Source organism: Mastomys coucha, unplaced genomic scaffold, assembly GCF_008632895.1.
Source record: "Mastomys coucha isolate ucsf_1 unplaced genomic scaffold, UCSF_Mcou_1 pScaffold12, whole genome shotgun sequence".
Classification (NCBI taxonomy): Eukaryota; Metazoa; Chordata; class Mammalia; order Rodentia; family Muridae; genus Mastomys; species Mastomys coucha.
Genome location: NW_022196894.1, coordinates 28952204 through 28960185, shown reverse-complemented (window position 1 = coordinate 28960185; position 7982 = coordinate 28952204). Strand labels below are relative to the sequence as shown.

The window sequence follows — 7982 nt, the reverse complement described above, 5'->3', positions numbered from 1 at the left end:
CTCAGGAGGGGTGGGGGAGATCCTCTCTCCCAGGGAATGTCTCTTGGAAACTTGCATTCCTTGAGGATAGATGTTTGCTCGGTAAACTCTTCTAAAAACTCCCTTTGTCTTAAGGATAAGTAGACTTCCTTGCTGTCTGGTATCTTTATGGGGTATCTCCGTTTGGCTCAATTTCTACAAGTTCCACTACCTTCCTAAAGTTCCTGAGCTTATCTTATTAAGGAAATTCCTGGCCTTCTGGTATTTTTCTGAGATGTCCCTGTTTACTCCGATCTTACAAAAGCAGGACCAAAGGCTGGTGCCTCAGTCTTTATTTTTTGACTATACTGTGTTGAAGGCACAGAAATAAGTTATTGCCCTTAATCTTTTCTCTTGAGTCACCATGACTTCTAGAAAGATCAAGCCTTGGCAAGATGGGCCCCACACCCCTTTTCCCTCAGAGAACAGTTATAGTGAGGAAGAGGCTATGACATCCAAGAGTAACAGACAGACAAAGACCAACCATTTATGTAGGGACAAAACCTTGAAGGAGAGGAGCTTCAAGGTTCAGCTAACATTAGACTTGAGGATGAACTTGACGTCACTGGACTCTTTCATTTTCTCCTCTTTCTTTCTTTCTTTCTTTCTTTTTTAATGGGTAGAAACATTGTTTTATTGGGAAAACTATGTAATTTACTTTCAGTTTTTAAGAACACCCAGCAATCATCCAAGAAGAAAGCACATACAGTTTCAAAGGAACAAGGACAGACAAATGGGCTGGTGGCCACCCAGGGACACTGCCTGGAACAGTAAGTAAACTGGGTGTCATAAATAAGACTGTCTTACTTTATAAGAAGGAAGAATTAAGATCCTGTTTTGATGTGTATTAAATACAAAATATAAAATATGCCAGGCAGTGGTGCTGCACGCCTTTAGTCCCAGCACTTGGGAGGCAGAGGCAGGCAGATTTCTGAGTTCGAGGCCAGCCTGGTCTACAGAGTGAGTTCCAGGACAGCCAGGGCTACACAGAGAAACACTGTCTCGGAAAACAACAAACAAACAAAAACAACAACAACAACAACAAAAAAAACAAAACATAAAATACTCTCTGACCCAGATGAGTGGGGGAATCCTCTATCCAACATCTCAAGTCTCATGCAATAAAATTCAGAGGTCTGTTGAATCAGCCTTTTCGATTTATGTACTGCCTGTATTTCCTCTTCTGAGACACATTGATGGCATAGGCATTTACAGAGTCGTCTACCTTCTTCCCTTTTGTGGCGTCAAAAGAGGCAAATCCCATTAATTTCATCATTTCTATTTCTTCCTCCGTTTTACCCTCCAGATCTTCCTCAGCAATCTGACGTTCTTTGTTCTTTATTTCTTTAGTTTCTTTCTTTTTCCTCATCTCTTCTTTCTTTCAGTCGAGAAAGGGAGGGAGATGTGGATCTATGTCGCCTTGGAGACGTGGAGCGTCTTCGGTGTGGAAATCGTGAGCAGCTCCTTCTGCAATCCCTCTCCCTGGACCTGGACCTTTTTCGGCGTCTTCTTTCTCGATCCTGAGATGTGGACCAGGACCGCCTACATTCCCTACACGGGGAGCAGCTACGACTTCCACCCATCCGAGTCCTCCTCCTCCTCCTCCTCCTCCCCATTTTCTCCTCTTTCGAAGGTGGCCACATTGAATAAGTGTCCCTGTTCTGTTTTTCACCATTACCTGACTCTTTAATTACCATGGGGATGAGTAGCTGAATCTAGCCCCTGGAGGCTGATGGAGCCCTGGCTTTTGCCTTTAAAACTCTGGTAATCGGGCTAGGGAAATAGATTAGTAAGTAATGTGCTTGGTTTGCAAACTGAAGACCTGAGTTTGGTCCCTGAAACCCACGTAAAAAGTTGGGCATAGGGCTGGGGAGTCGGGTTAGTGGGTTAAGAGAGAGCACTTGCTCCCTAGCGCTTATGTGGAAAAGCCAGGGGACTGTGACATAACCCCAGAGCTGTGGGGGAAGGGAGGGAATGGTGGAGACAGAAAGATGGCAGGGACTTACTGAGCAGTCAATGTAGCCCAAATCTATAAGCTCCAGGTTCATTGAGAGATTTTGTCTCATTAAGGCAAAGTATGACAGAGTAGGGCACACTCCTCTGGCCTCTGCATGCATGCTCGAACACACATGCTTACACAGCTAGACAGAGTAGCTTGTGCCTGTTTGTAATCCCAGCACTGGTAAGGTGGAGACAACCAGGATTAGGGCTCTCTGGCCAACCTAGCCTACTCTGTGAGCTCCAGATCAGCAAGAGGCCCTGTCTCAAAAAACAAGATGAATGGGACCAGAGGAACCACTTCCAAGGTTCACCTTTGTCCTCCACAGGCACTCATGAACACACACACACACATACACACACATACACACACATACACACACACACACACACACACACACACACACACACACACGGCAAAACTCCTCCAGTAATGCTAAGGTCCTCTGGGAAACCCACCCTTTCACTTGACCCTGACACTTGCCCCTTCCTGAAAGGTATCGATGGAACTATCTGGGCCCCCTCTCAAATAACTCATTAGTCTCTGTAAGTGCAAACTATGGGCTTTCTATACATTTCCACTTCAACATCAGATCAAACACCTCCCATTCTCAGCCGGTCAGCTGGCCCTGAGCTCCTGGGCTCAGGCAATCCCCCAGTCTCAGCCTCCTGAGAGTATGAGATTACAGGAGTGTGCCTTGGCCCACTTTGCTGAGTCTGGTCTAATTGACTCTTTCCCCTTGAGGACAGATCTCTCAGACTGCTAGCTTCCACTGCTTCTCATATTTTCTTTTAAGAGATTCTCTAGAGTGTTTTCTAAACAGATGAATGTTTCTTTTAAAAACACTACTTCTTAATGGGCTCATTCAATATGCTAATAACTAAGAATACATTTGGAAAGGAAGGCCTCTCCTGACTAGCTTATCTGTCTTGGCTCTACCATTCTCTCACCCTGCTTCACTTTAAATTTCACATCGCCCCACTTGTTTGTTTACTTTTTATTGTTTTAAGGTGCGTGTGCATGTGTGTGTATATGCTCATGAGCACCTGTCAAGGACAGAGGTGTCAGGTTCTCCTGCAAGAGCAGGGCGTGGTCTTAACCAGTGAGCCCCAATTCAGCTTGCATTTTAAATTCTGCTTTTATTTCTGGGTTTATCCACCCACAGACTTTGTTTTGTTTTTTACTTGTTCTACCCCTTCAGACTGTGAGCTGCATTCAGGGAGAAACCATAGCTGCTCTATGGTGCCTACAGCACGCAGCATTCTGATACTGGTAAACCAGTGGATACACGCAGTAGAATGTTCATGATCAGTGGTATATTTCGGTGGCCTTGCCTAATTTTAACTGAAAAGCAAGATGGGATAGAAGAGCAGAGTGGGAAGGAGCCAATGGGCTTAGTTAGCCAAACAACAGCATCCTCTATGATAGACATGGCTGCCCACAGCTGGCCAGGGTGGTCTACATCCAGAGCAGTTTCAGGCCACTGTTTTATGCCAACAAAGCAGATCAGCAGCCCAATGACAACATCCACCTTGTCCACAGGGATATAAGAATTGAGCAAAACAGGAATACCTCATAAAAATACCAAAAAGCAAGGGAGGTCCATTAGACCTCAAGACAAAGAGCTTCAGAAGGGTTTACAGAGCAAACACCCATCCCCAAGAAATGCCGGGTTCCAGGAAACATCCCCGGGAGGGTGGATCTCCCCCCACCCTTCCTACATGCAACAGGTATCTACTCCTCACCTGGAGGAGAAAGATCAACAGAAGCAAAAGAACAATGGGAAAGATACAGTGTAACCGTCACGTTGTAAGCTGTAAAACTCTGTTCTGAAAAGGTATAAAAACTAACAGCTTTGTTTCCTCAGGGTCCCTCTTGCCCAGAATGCAGGACACGACCCTAGTATACTAGTTCAATAAAAACTTCATGCAATTTGCAGAGATCTCCTTTCCTGATTCTTTGTGAGTGGGGCACTCACTCTGGATTTAACAGGGACACCTGGCAAAGCCACTACAGTAGGAATCCAGTACTGCTTAATGAATGCATCCACGAATACATGGATACACTGGACCAACTGCAAGGATCACAACTCATCCAAGCATCCCCTAATGTGGGAACTCCATGAGGGTTGTTTGGTATATTGCTGCATTCCCAGCACAGAGATGCACGGTGCCTGGGGCAAGTAGGAATAAGACTTTCATAGAATAAATACCAATGGATCTTGTTCAAAGTGGGGGGAATCTAAATGAGATCGTTAGGAGACGGAGTGTGGTATTTCAGGAATGGAGTGATGAACACTTTTATACATTTAGCACAAAGGACTCTGCTGGCCAATCTTGATTGTCAGTTGTCTGGACTCAGATTGCCTAGGAGATGAGTAAGCACACTCTGGTGCCCAATTAGGGCATTTTCAGAGATCAAAGTGTGATGGTCCCAGCCTAGTGGAAGGTTTAATCCACTGCTCGATCCTAAGTTTAAATATACTGTTGGGAGGGTGGCAGAGCCTGGGTGGGTAGCGCCTGGTTAAAGGAGGTAGAGTGCTTTGGGGGACCACATCTTACCCTGGCCATTGTTAGCGATTTCTCTGGTTCTCATTGCTCCACCACCTCCTCCCAACCATTCTGAAACTGTGAGCAGGATGTATCTTTCTGTTACCTCCCCCCCTTCAGCTCAGCCTTCTCTGCTTGGAGGCTACCACCTGGGGAGCCAAGACAAAAGCTCTCTACAGACTGTCAGTTCTTACTTGGAGCAGCTGCCTGGAAATTCACACTGAGATAGGACACGCCTACCGCCTGGAAATCTTCCAAGTTGCTGGGGCTGGGGACCTTGGCGCCTGACTTCTTCTGCAGTGTTTATGTTATGCAAATATCATGTAACCTAGAGATTTGGTTTTGGTTTTTCTTGTACCTATATATATTCTGAATTATTCTAAGTAAAGGATGAAGCCTTGATTGGGGCACAACTTGGCTTTGTGTTTCTCTTGTTCTCGAACTCTATATTTTAGGTTCTTTGGTCCATCTTCTGAGAGGACCCAAGTTCATGAAACTGTGGGACAGTTTCAGACACTTTCCACTCTACGAATGTCTCTGGAAGATACAATATAATATACATAAGGCTATAAAGTGGAACAAAACCAAAACCATATTTTCTTCTCTCATAATACAATTGCCACAGTGACATTGGAGTAAATGTTATTGTTGGGGTCCAGGAATTACCTCACAAACCACACGAACACTGATCTCAGTCAGACAGGGAGAGTTCATCGAGCATATGCCCCAAGACTGATGGATCAGAGCCATGATTCAGAACTGAACCATGACCCCAAATTAAGATCCTACAGGGAGCCGGGCGGTGGTAGTGCACGCCTTTAATCCCAGCATTTGGGAGGCAGAGACAGGCAGATTTCTGAATTCGAGGCCAGCCTGCTCTAAAGAGTGAGTTCCAGGACAGCCAGGGCTATACAGAGAAACCTTGTCTGGAAAAACCAAAAACAAACAAACAAACAAACAAACAAAAAAAGATCCTACAGGGTTTTTAAGCCCCAAAGCCACAAATACCCGTGCAAAATTATTTCACCAATCAGGATTTAGGGATAGAGGATTTCCTTAGGAACACGTCTTTGTTGTACATTTATCCTGTTTCCATTGGTTGGGGTTTTCAACTGTGGCAGGGGACTTGCCTTGTCTAACATTCATGTCCTGACTTGTCTACCAGGATGGGGCTTGTCTAATATCTAAGTCTTAACTTGCCAACCAGGATGTCAGCTCCCCAGGTACATGTCTCTTTCTGCCAAGCAGGATGTGAGTTCCCAGGCAGATCTTGGGAACTTAAATTTTACTAGACCACTACTCAAAATGGAAGTCTTATTCCAAATAGCTTCTTATATTGGTGCAGGTGTTTCTCTTTTATTGAGGTCCATCCCAGGAGCAGCTTATAAAGGCAAACACCATAAATGCTTATACATAGGTGCAGGAAGTGCTGTTGAGTGGTTGGTTCGGGTCCAAGCTTGATGTAGGTAACTATATAAAACAATTTTACTGATTTTTATGGTGATTAGTTTCCAAGGGCACAGAATGTAACAGAACATGTAACCAGTCTTGGCATTAGAATATTTCCTAGTAACAACAGAAACCTATGAGAAAGTTTCCTTACAATGGCAGGCTACCCAAGTAACTGTTACCTAGGGCTTAACTATTATGAGTAATAAAGCAGTTACAGAGAAGCTTAGCTATTGAGAGGAGTGTTTTCAGCCATAGCTTAGAGCTGAGGTCAGAGTTAAAGTGGGGAACCACACAACCAAGTAACTCCTTAGAGGGCAGTGATTGCTGGGACATCTGGGTGGACAAGAGACTCGAGAACCAGAAGACCATTAAAGCCAGTCTGTGTGGTAAAAAAGCCCATGTCCTGAAACTCAGTCTCTAGGCTTAGCTAGCCCAGCTATCACACCTCTCATTCTGTTTCTTGAAGGAACCTAATGAAATTGTAGCATTTCTTGCTCAGTTTTTTTTCTACTGACCTGCCTTAGTTAGAGTCACTATTGTGATGAAACATTGTGACCAAAAAGGAGAAAAGGGTTTATTTGCTTTACCTTCCATATCTCTGTTTATCGCCAAAGGAAGTCAGGACAGGTGCTCAAGCAGGGTGGGAACCTGGAGGCAGGAGCTGATACAGAGGCCACAGAGGGATGCTTCTTACTGGCTTGTTTCTTCATGGCTTGCTTAGCCTGCTTTCTTATAGAACTCAGGAGTACTAGCCCAGGGATGTCCCATCCATAATGCCTGGGCCCTCCCCCATTGGTCACTAATTATGAACATATCCTACAGCCAGATTTTATGGAGGCATTTTCTCAGTTGAAATTTCTTCCTCTCAGATGACTCTAGCTTCTGTCAAGTTGACAGAAAACTGAAAGACCCCATAGGGAGTTCCCGCTCAAGTCCTGGGAGACATGCACCCAAAGAACATGACAGGCCATCTTGATGTAAAAAACATGAGGCATTTTTATTTCAGAGCTCCGGTTCGACCCCCAATCTCACACAGGAGACCAGGAATCGACCACGAGGCCCAGAGGTTAGGGGCTTTTATAGGAAAAAGGTCTGGGGAAACAAAGGAATTAGTGTGGCTATACATGATTGGCTATTTTAAATGTAGTTAGAGTTGAAAATTCCTAAAAGGGGAGTGCTAAGAGGACCAGGTGGCCCATTAGTCAAATGTCCACCCCTGCACGTCCTTGCAGGCCTGGGCCATGGATATGTCCTTGCATTTTTTACCCTATCTCTATGGTTTATGTCTTCCTGACCTGTCAGTCCCTGGCCACTTGCCTCTGCTTTGATTTAACTCTTTCAATCCCAGGCTTACGTGGGCAAGCTCTTGCTGGACTTTTATTTTCCTTTTCAAAAACTAGCCAGTACATTACCCTACCATAATCTTAGGGCTAGCCACTGGATTTCTTTAAATGTAGTTGTGAATTTTGGTCAATTCAACACAATAACCAATTTGGGACAGTAATAGGTGGGGAGGACACATAGGGAGAAGGTAACGGGTGAGCAAGGGCACAAAGTCGCAGTTAGGAGGAATCAGTTTATATAATCCAGCATAGAACAGTGACTACTACAATAAGTAATAATGTAATTTATACTTCAAAATTGCCAAAAGATCACATTTTAAATGTTTTACCACAAAATTATAATTACATGGAGGTAATGGATTTGTTAGCCAGTGTAATTTGATCATGTCACATCATAAGCATATATCAAAATACTATAATGTTGTACCAAATAAATATATACAATTATTTGTTAACTTAAAATGAAATTCTAAAACCTTTGGATTTGTCTAATTAAGAAGAACCAATTTCAGGATATTCTTTCTTGGCTAGACTCTAATCTCTAACAACAGTTTTATGAACTCAAAGGAAGAGGTTCCCTCTAGAGATATGATTGGATTTTACAGGCCTTGGTCCCAGGTC

The 7982-nt window shown here is 44.1% G+C and overlaps 1 pseudogene; it reads right to left on the bottom strand.

The window, feature by feature from the left end:
• Positions 1-1132: 1132 nt before the first annotated feature.
• On the bottom strand, positions 1133-1601 carry LOC116085798 (annotated as a pseudogene).
• Between the last annotated feature and the right edge of the window lie 6381 nt (positions 1602-7982).